The 10,201-nt window shown below is 41.3% G+C and overlaps 1 pseudogene; it reads left to right on the plus strand.

Annotated features, from left to right (window-relative positions):
- The first annotated feature begins 3,768 nt into the window (after nucleotides 1–3,768).
- LOC136153206 (pancreatic progenitor cell differentiation and proliferation factor-like) lies at nucleotides 3,769–4,021 on the plus strand (annotated as a pseudogene).
- The last annotated feature ends 6,180 nt before the right edge of the window (nucleotides 4,022–10,201 follow it).

Genomic DNA, 10,201 nt, shown 5'->3' on the forward strand with positions numbered 1-10,201 from the left:
GTTACTCAGTCGTGTCTGACTTTGTGACCTCATGGTCTATACAGTCCATGAAATTCTCCAGACCAGAATACTGGAGTAGGTAGCCTTTCCCTTCTCCAGGGGATCTTTCCAACCCAAGGATTGAACCCAGGTCTCCAGCATTGCAGGCAGATCCTTTACCAGCTGAGCCCCAAGTGTTTAACTATTTTTTTTCATGTATTGATTTATGCTATGCACTTTTTGTTCTGCGAATTGTCTATCCTCTTCCCCACAGTTAGAATTGTACATTATCAAATAATTGTGCTAATGAAGAGTTGTCTAGGGGACTTCCCTGGCAGTCCAGTGGCTAAGACTGCACCCCTATGGCAGAGGGGGTGCAGGTTCAATCCCGTCAGGGATCCTGCATGCTGCCTGGCATGGCCAAAAAAAGAGCTGTCTCTTCTAGCCTTCAGATTTGATTTTAGCTGATTTTAACTCACTGAAAATCCCAGCTGAGATCAGTTGTGCCCTATAGCAGGAGATGTGTAGTTCTAAGTTTATTTTTTTCTGCATTTCTATCCAGTTGTTCCAAAGTCCTTGCTTACTAAAAATATTTTGCTCATTGTTTTAGGATTCATATTTGACATCTGTTAATGTTATATATGCTAAAAGCTATTTCCAATCTCTTTCCTCTGGTCCACTGATAAATATTTCATCTTTAAGCCAGCACCACAGTCTTAAAGATTACTGCTTTGTAGCCTGCTCTAATTCATGGTGAGATGAATCTTATTTATTACTGTTAAGACTATTTTTTTGTTTTCATGTTTATTTTCCTCTTTTAATAAAAACTGTGTTAAAAAGTTAGAAAATCATTGGGAACAAATTGTCATGTTTCCAATTATGCTGTTTTTCCATTCAAGAACAGGTGTATAGCAGACCATTTTCCATTTTACAAATCATACCTGAAACTTAAATAGTCTACAAGTATTGCTGAAGTCCCACAACTGTTCCTTAATTTAGTCTCTCTTTAGAAAGAGGAGCCAGTTCTCTTAACATTCAGCAGCTGTTGTAAGCAGAATAATACCTCCTCCCAAATATGTCCATAATCCTTGGAACTTGTCCTATTCCCTGGAACTTGTGAATATGCTATGTTACATGCCAAAGGAGAATTGAGGTAGAAGATAGAATTAAGGTTGTTCAGTTCAGTTCAGTCATTCAGTCGTGTCTGACTCTTGCGACCCCATGAACCACAGCACACCAGGCTTCCCTGTCCTTCACCAACTCCCGGAGCTTACTCAAACTCATGTCCATTAAGTCAGTGATGCCATCCAACCACCTCATCCTCGGTCATCCCCTTCTCCTCCTGCCTTCAATCTTTCCCAGCATCAGGGTCTTTTCCAGTCACTCAGTTCTTTGAATCAGGTGGCCAAAGTATTGGAGTTTCAGCTTCAGCATCAGTCCTTCCAATGAATATTCAGGACTGATTTCCTTAGGATAAACTGGTTGGATCTCCTTGCAGTCCAAGGGACTCTCTAGAATCTTCTTCAAAAGCATCAATTTTTTTTGGCGCTCAGCTTTCCTTATAGTCCAACTCTCACATCCATACATGACCACTGGAAAAACCATAGGTTTGACTAGATGGACGGTTTGACTAGACAGACCTTTGTTGGCAAAGTAATGTCTCTGATTTTTAATATGCTGTCTAGGTTGGTCATAGCTTTTCTTCCAAGGAGCAAGTGTCTTTTAATTTCATGACTGCAGTTACCATCTGCAGTGATTTTGGAGCCCCAAAAAATGAAGTCTGTCACTGTTCCAATGTTTCCATTGTTTCCCCATCTATTTGCCATGAAGTGATGGGACCAGATGCCATGATCTGAGTCTTCTGAATGTTGAGTTTTAAGCCAACTTTTTTCACTCTCTTCTTTCACTTTCATCAAGAGGTCTTTAGTTCTTTTTCACTTTCTGCCATATGGGTGGTGTCATCTGTTTATCTGACATTATTGATATTTCTCTTGGCAATCTTGATTCCAGCTTGTGCTTTATGCAGCCCAGCATTTCGCATGATGTACTCTGCATAGAAGTTAAATAAGCAGGGTGACAATATACAGTCCTGACATACTCCCTTCCTGATTTGGAACCAATCTGTTGTTTCATGTCCAGTTCTAACTGTTGCTTCTTGACCTGCATACAGATTTCTCAGGAGGCAGGTCAGGTGGTCTGGTATTCCCATCTCTTGAAGAATTTTCCAGTTTGGTGTGATCCACACAGTCAAAGGCTTTGGCATAGTCAATAAAGCAGAAATAGACATTTTTCTGGAACTCTCTTGCTTTTTCAGTGATCCAGTGGATGTTGGCAATTTGATCTCTGGTTCCTCTGACTTTTCTAAATCCAGCTTGAACATCTGCAAGTTCAGAGTTCACGTACTGTTGAAGCCTGGCTTGGAGAATTTTGAGCATTGCTTTGCTAGCATGTGAGATGAGATGAGTGCAATTGTGTGGTAGTTTGAACATTCTTTGGCATTGGCTTTCTTTGGGATTGGAATGAAAACTGACCTTTTCCAGTCCTGTGACCACTGCTGAGTTTCCCAAGTTTGCTGGCATATTGAGTGCAGCACTTTTAGAGCATCATCTTTTAGGATTTGAAATAGCTCAACTGGAATTCCATCACCTCCACTAGCTTTGTTTGTAGTGATATTTCCTAAGCCCCACTTGGCTTCGCATTCCAGAATGTCTGGCTCTAGGTGAGTGTTCACACCATCGTGGTTATCTGGGTCATGACGATCTTCTTTATATAGTTCTGTGTATTCTTGTCACCTCTTCTTAATATCTTCTGCTTCTGTTAGGTTAATCAGCTTACTTTAAAATAAGGAGATGATCTGAATTATCTCGGTGGGTCCAATGTAAGCACAAGGGCCCTTAAATTAGAAACAGGAAGGCAGAAGGGTAGGTGAGAATGATATGTGAAAAGAACTCTGAATGGCCTTGCTGGCTTTGAAAATGGAGGAGGGGGCTGCTGCTGCTGTTAGTCACTAAGTCATGTCCAAGTCTTTGCCAGCCCATGGTCTGTAGCCCACCAGGCTCCTCTGTCCATGTGATTTCCCAGGCAAGAATACTGAAGTGGGTTGCCATTTCCATCTGCAGAGGATCTTCCCAATTCAGGGATCAAACCCGAGTCTCTTGCTTAGCAGACAGATTCTTTACCACTGAGAGCCACCCTGTAAACTACTAAGTTGGTAATAATTATTTATAGCAAATTTAGGAAACTAGTATAATAGCTAAGTGAAAGCTGTAGAAGTATTGTCCTTATACAGACCCTTGTGCTCTCTGTCCTTAACCTTCTACCACCCCTGAGGCCAGTAAAAATTAGCAGGCCTGTCCTTGGCCCCTACCTTTTTGGCTCCCAGAACATAGGAGATATCTTTCCAAAAATTAGTTGCTTCTGTTTAGTATATTTTATAACTACTTTGTTTAGCCCACCACTTTTGTTCTTCACCCATAATCCCTAAGGTACTTGGGAATCTGTAGGTGCCAATGAACAGGAGAGCTTGAAAGTACCCTCCCATTATACCATCTCCCCAGGGTAGGGGCAGGGAGTTGGTGAGTGATCAAATATATAAAATGTTTACACCATCCCATGACTTTCTCAAACATACATCTTGGCCCTACGTGTCTGGTTCATGGAGCGACCGCCTGCTTTCTCTTATGCAGATGGGTTCTGTGGCCTAACACCCCAGTCCCCACCATCAGTGATCCCAAGCGGAGGCCCGCGAGGGGTCACCGCCAAGGTTTCCACCAGGGTGCAAGCAAGAACATGATAGCCATCCCCTCCGGCGGCTCACTCATGGCCACTCATGACTACTGCCTGTGCTCCACTTTCAGTAACAGCTCCTGTGGAAGTGCCAAATACCCTGGGGAAGCCACCCCCCACCACTCGGGTCTCCCCAAAGCAGACCCAGGACACTAGTGGGCCAGCTGTTTCTTCAGGAAGTCCACTCTCCCATTCATGACCACAGTGTTGGAGTTCCCAGGGCACTCAGAGTCTGCCCAGGCTTCCACCGGCATGATCGCCTCTGACCTGGCTTGGGAAGCCATGGGGAAGCAGCAACTCAGTGGCCAGCCTGGCAAAACCAACTCAGGCCCCTGTCCTGAGTGATCACCACCAACTGCCAGGCTTCCTTCCAAGGCACTAGGCTCATCAGAACCCTCCCCTCCTTCTCCCCTCCCCAAGACTAAGCAGGTTGCAGCCAATGGAAGCAGTTCAGTTTTTAATATCAAAGCAGCAAAACATCAAAAAGGAATTTGAGAGAACCCCACTTTCTAGTTTTCAAGCCACAGGAGAGCCTTCCTTACAACCCATAACCCTGTGCCTTGCACCATGTAAACAATAAACTCCAGGCAGCCAGGACACACACACAAAAATACATCTTCACTTTCAACTCCAGAAAAGATTTCCCAGAATCACCCAGTTCTAGTTTTCAAATGTCTGAGAAGTTAGTTCTTAGGATGAGAAGTCAAGAAGCTTTATGGATGACTGGATTTGAAATTTCCACATCAAACCTGTTGTGCCTCTGACAATTAAAATGTTTAGAATTAGAAGGAAAAATGCTTTCATCTCAAAGTAAAAAGTATACTTTCATTTTACTTCCCATGTAAAGATGTATAGAAACACCAGTCATGAACCAGATATTGCTGGGTAGCATAAGATGGAACCGAGCCTTTGGCTGAAGCACATTGATAAATGTAATATATTAGAAACCATCCACTTTTTGGTGACTTTTATTTATTGAGCCTTTATTCTATACCAAGTGATATTGTAAATAATTTAAATGGATGATCTTATTTGATCATCCCATTAATCCTAGGACTTGGTTACTATCATTTCCATTTAAAGATGAGGAAAATAAATATATAAATAAATAAAGATGAGACAGTTGTTGCCCACAGTCACAAAATGAATAAAAGTTAGGATACAAAGTCTGTCTGACTCTAAAGCCCTTGTTCTGGCAAGATTAATACAATGGTGAAGCTCTTGGATGCTAGTGTTAGAGCAATCTGGCTTCCAATCCTAGCTCTACCAGTTGTTTATTCCATCTGTTTGTTTTAGGGAAAGTTACATAACCTCTATGTTTTCTGCATTCTTCTCTCTAAGGTTGGAATAATAGAGAACTGATAAGAGGAATAAATAATTTATGTACCTAGCATAACCTTTAGCCACAGAGTAAGCACTCAGGAAAGACTCACTACTATACTTCCCAGGTGGCTCAGTGGTAAAGAATCTGCCTACAATGCAAAGCAGCAGACGCGGGTTCAATCCCCGGGTAGGGAAGATCCCTGAGAAGGAAATGGCAACTCACTCCAGTATTCTTGCCTGGAGAAGTCCATGGATGGAGGAGCCTGGTGGGCTACAGACCATAAGGTTGCAAAGAGTCAGACACGACTTAGCAACTAAACAACAACAATAAATTAGTCTATACTGTCTCCTATCATCATATATGCCTTTCATATCACCACCTTTCATATGCGGCACAAGAGAAAGAGGCAGGTAGTCTGGGTTCTTGTGACAGCTCTATTACTATCTCTGTAATTTGAAGAATTCACTTATCTATGTTATAGATAACCCACTGTGTCTATGTTGTTTCATAAATTGTGAGAGCAAAACTCAGCCCCATCTACACAAAGTTGTTCTAGGGAGCAAGTGAAATCAGACATACTTTTTTAAAAAATCAGAAAAGTATAAAGGGATAAAGATACTATGCAGACATAAGTAATCATTCCATCTATTACTTTATAGAGAACATAATATCTTATTCATATTTCTACTCCATTCCCCTTTTCTAGTCCAACACTTCTTAGTCTTATTTCTCCTCAAAGAAAGAGAAAGTAAATCAGATGGATAACATTGGAGAATTAAAAAGTTAGAGTGGATGTTTGATGATAATAAACAATTGGTCATGTTTTGGCTGTGATAGTAATACAGTAGATCTATTTATTAAAAAGGGTTTTTAGAAACACATATTGAAATATTTGCTGATAAGATGATACTGTGTCTGGATTTGTTTCAATATAAATCCAGGGATAGGGTAGCAGTATTGGAGAATGGGTGAGGGCACTGATGTATCAAGATTGGCCTTGAATGACAGTTATTAAAACTGGATGGTGTGTGCGTGGGGGCTCATCTTATTATTCTACCTCTGTATATGTTGGATTTTTTTCCATAATAGTCATGGCAATGAGGGAGAGTGTGGATCTATTCTGAGACCTCCACTCTCCCTCCCTTACTCCTTCTCCTGTAACTACAAGCTTATGAGGTTTCTGGTGGGATGATAAGTATACAGTTAATCTAACAGATCAGGGCAGACTTTCTGAGAAGCAATGTTTAAGTTGACATGAGAAGGATGAGTAGGACTTAACCAGATGGAGAATGAATGGACAATATTTCAGGCAGTGAGTGAGGACAGTGTACACAAGAGCCCCAAGGTATGAGAGCAGTTAGCACTTTTGAAGAATTGACAGAAAGCCAGTGTAGCTGCAGAAAGGAGGAGAGTGGCTAGAAACTGAGCTAAGGTAGCAGGCAAGGGCCAGATGATGTAAAGCCTTGTCAGGTCCGAATTGAAGAGCCCAGTGAGTCCAGGACACTGTGCTGGGCACAATGGAGGCTATAGACATAGTGCAAGCCTGGTCTCTGCCCTCCAGGAGCAGACAGTAGCCAGCAGGATATTAGGCAAGGGCCACCAGGGTTGCTAAAGAATGTTATTTGGAGGTATTGAGGAGGAAGTGATCACCGTGTGTGTGTGTTTGTGTGTGTGGCTGTGCCATGTAGCATGAGGATCTTAGTTCCCCAACCAGGGATCGACCCTGTGCCGCCTGCATTGGAAGCCCAGAGTCTTAACCACTGGACCACCGGGGAAGTCCTAGAAGCAGTTACTTCTGAATGGAGGAAGAGAAGAGGCGACAGTTACTTGAACCCTGAAGGGTAAATGGAATTTCAACAGACAGAGAACATGGTGAGAGAATTTCTGGCAGTGGGTGCAAACTGCACAAAAGAGCAGAGGCAAGGCAGTTCAGAGCATACTGGGGAGGAAAAGAGAGCAAACTGAGGGTGGGAACAGATTTTGAGAAATGCTGTTATCGTGCAGTACAGCTTTGGGGGGGGCCTTGAACGCCAAGCTGTTTTGTCTTCATTCTATTGATAATGGAGAGTTACTGAAGGCTTTTGACTAGAGAATCCAGTATTGGAGGTAACAGTAATTTACTGGGAAGTCATTCCTTTTGGTCTTAAAATCACTTGCCTTCTGTAAGCACAGGCAAATAAAGCTAGGTCTAACAGAAAATGAGTGTGATAATATCACTTTTTAGATAGTGTTAACAAAATAGAAATACAATAGAGACATATACAAGATATATAGCAAACAGTTCCCAAAACATTCACGTTTGTATACTACCTCAAATCATGTTAGCTTTTCAATTTCTACGAATACAAGGAACATTATTCTTAAAAAAAAAAAAAAAAAAAAAAAACAGGAACAACAACAACAAAAACAACCCTTAACTTTTGCAATGATCTCAGCAACTAAGTTAGGAAGAAAGCTAGGCTACTTACCATCTCCAGTTAAAAATATTTAGTGCAAATTTTTGGAACCTTCCATGAACTGCTGAAACACACAGTTTAAGCATTCAAAAATCAGCTTAATTACCATATTAGCAAACGGAAAAAGAAAAACCATTTCAATAGATGCAGAAAAAGCATTTGGCAAAATATAACCTCCACTCCTGAGTAAAAAAAAAAAATACTTAGCAATCCAGGAATAGATGGTAATTTCCTTAATCTGTAAAAGACAACTATGAAAAATCCCCAATTAACATCATAATGGTAATAGACTGAATGCCTTCTGCTTAAGGACATAAACAAGGCAAGGAAGTTGAGAGAGTTGAAGGTATAGTCTCAATTTTCTCTGTGAAGGAGGCATTATTCTCTGCCTATGCCTGATTTTCTAACTCTATCAGTTTGTTATTGTTCACAGATATTGAAGGACTAACAAAGGAGAAAATGAAAACTTGGCTTTGGGTCCCAATTCATCCATTAGAATCGTGTGCTCTGCAGTAATTCGCAAAGCATCACCATGCCAAGCACTACACATAATAGGATACACACTTCGAGGATTTCGACTGTACTGAAGCAATAGTTCTCAAACTTTGGTATGCATCTGAATCGTCTAGGAATACTAAGGTGCATATTTCTAGGCCCTAACTCCAGAATACCTAATTCAGTAGGTCTGGAGTGGAGCCTGGGAGTCAGAGAATCTATGTTTTTAAAAGCTTCTCTCAATTCCTGGTACTGATGCAGGTCGCTCCTAGACTCCATTGGATACATACTGTAGTAAAGACATCACAAATATAGCAACCTAATTTTGCTATAAGGTCATTGGATATGACACTACTGAAACATTCCAGCTTCAGGGTTATCTGTTTATAGCATCCTAAGCCACAAAGACATACGCTTCAAACTTTCTCTACCCCTGCCTCCCAAGACCCTACTCTCTTGTAGGCTTCCTTCCTGTTCTCTGGCTGCCTGCTTGATAGTTTGATAAAGACCATCTATGTATTGAGATATGTGAAATTCCCAGAGGGAGAGGCATTTTGGGGACCCCACCCTGCTGAAATCATATTTGTTTCTGCTTCTCTGCCCTCTTGGCCATTCATTCCTTCTCTCCTTAGATTAGCCTCTAGGATCATCTCTCTTTATCATCAGGGCTATCTATGTACAAAACAATGGATCACATTGTAAGTGCAATTAAGACGATTAAGGTAAAAAATAATTCCATGCAGTGAAAAGATAACACTGATAAGCTGACCCAAATTACATCTGTTTCCTGTCCACATTAATTTGTTTTGCATGTGCAGAACGCAGTTGAAAGAACAACATATTGTCTGACAGGCCCTGAAAAGCAGCACTTGCTGTGAGTAATTTAAATTGAGCACTATTACCATTTACAGATTGATTCTGCTTAGAATCAATAAGAAGGGAAATCATAGCTTTAAACTGATGCTAATCACTTTGGTTCAGTAACTCCTTGTAGTTAAGTTATATATTTTTTTCCTTCATCTCTTAGTCATTGTAGCCTCTTGAGTGCCAAAATGATCTTTAAATATTTTGCAAATTCTTTTTTTCCCATCCCTGTCATCATATTTAGCATCTAGACATTTTTGTGATAGAAAACTTTCCTTGGAGAGAGTTGATAACAAGTTCAAGGAAGGGGTGGAAGGAGGAGGAAGGAGCAGCTAATAGAAATACATCTTAAGAACAATACATGTCTGGTGCCTAAAGTAACTTTTTAAGTCCCCATTTTATTTTATTTATTTATTTTATTTTTGCTGTGCTGGATCTTCGTTGCTGCACAGGCTTTCTCTAGTTGAGGCCAGTGGGGGCTGCTCTTCATTGTGGTGCCTGTGCTTTTCATTGCAGTAGCTTCTCTTGTTGCAGAGCACAGGCTCTAAGGCACAGGGGCTTAGTTGCCCTGAGTCATGTGGGATCTTACCAGACCAGGGATTGAACCCATGTCCCCTGCATTAGTAGGCAGATTCTTAACCACTGGACCACCAGGGAAGTCCCTAAGGTAATTTTTATTACGCCATATTGACAACTTCTGGAGAATGAAATGGCAACTTACTCCAGTATTCTTGTCTCGGAAATCCCTTGGACTGAGCAGCTTGGTGGGCTACATGCAGTCTAAGGGGTAGCAAGAGTCAGACACAACTTAGTGACTAAACAACAACAATATCGACATCTTCTACTGTCAACACAAGTCTTAGAGTGAATATTGGTCTTGGAAGAACACTGGTTCAATCTCCCCTTTTCAGACAGGAAAATTGAGATTCCAGCAATTTGAGTTTTGCTTTCTTCTTCCCTCTTGTCCTCCTTCCTGCTAACCTTCACTTGCCTCTGAACCAGCCTAAATTCTAAGGTTAGTCATTTAAGTCATTTTATGTCTAGAAGCCAGGAACCCCTGACCCTTTTGACCTGCTTTGTCAGTCCCCCAAACTGGGGAACCCCACTGTTTGCATTTACTAAATCCTCCTTGACTCAGTCTCTGGGACTTGCATCAACATACAGCCAAATCTAATGATTCTACTTCAGCAATATTTTCCAAGTCAACCCATGCCTTCCTGATTCTTGGCAGTAGTTTAGTCACTAAGTTGTGTCCGACTCTTGTGTCTCAGTAGACTGTAGCCTGCCAGGCTCCTCT

This window comes from Muntiacus reevesi, chromosome X, assembly GCF_963930625.1.
Source record: "Muntiacus reevesi chromosome X, mMunRee1.1, whole genome shotgun sequence".
Taxonomy (NCBI): domain Eukaryota; kingdom Metazoa; phylum Chordata; class Mammalia; order Artiodactyla; family Cervidae; genus Muntiacus; species Muntiacus reevesi.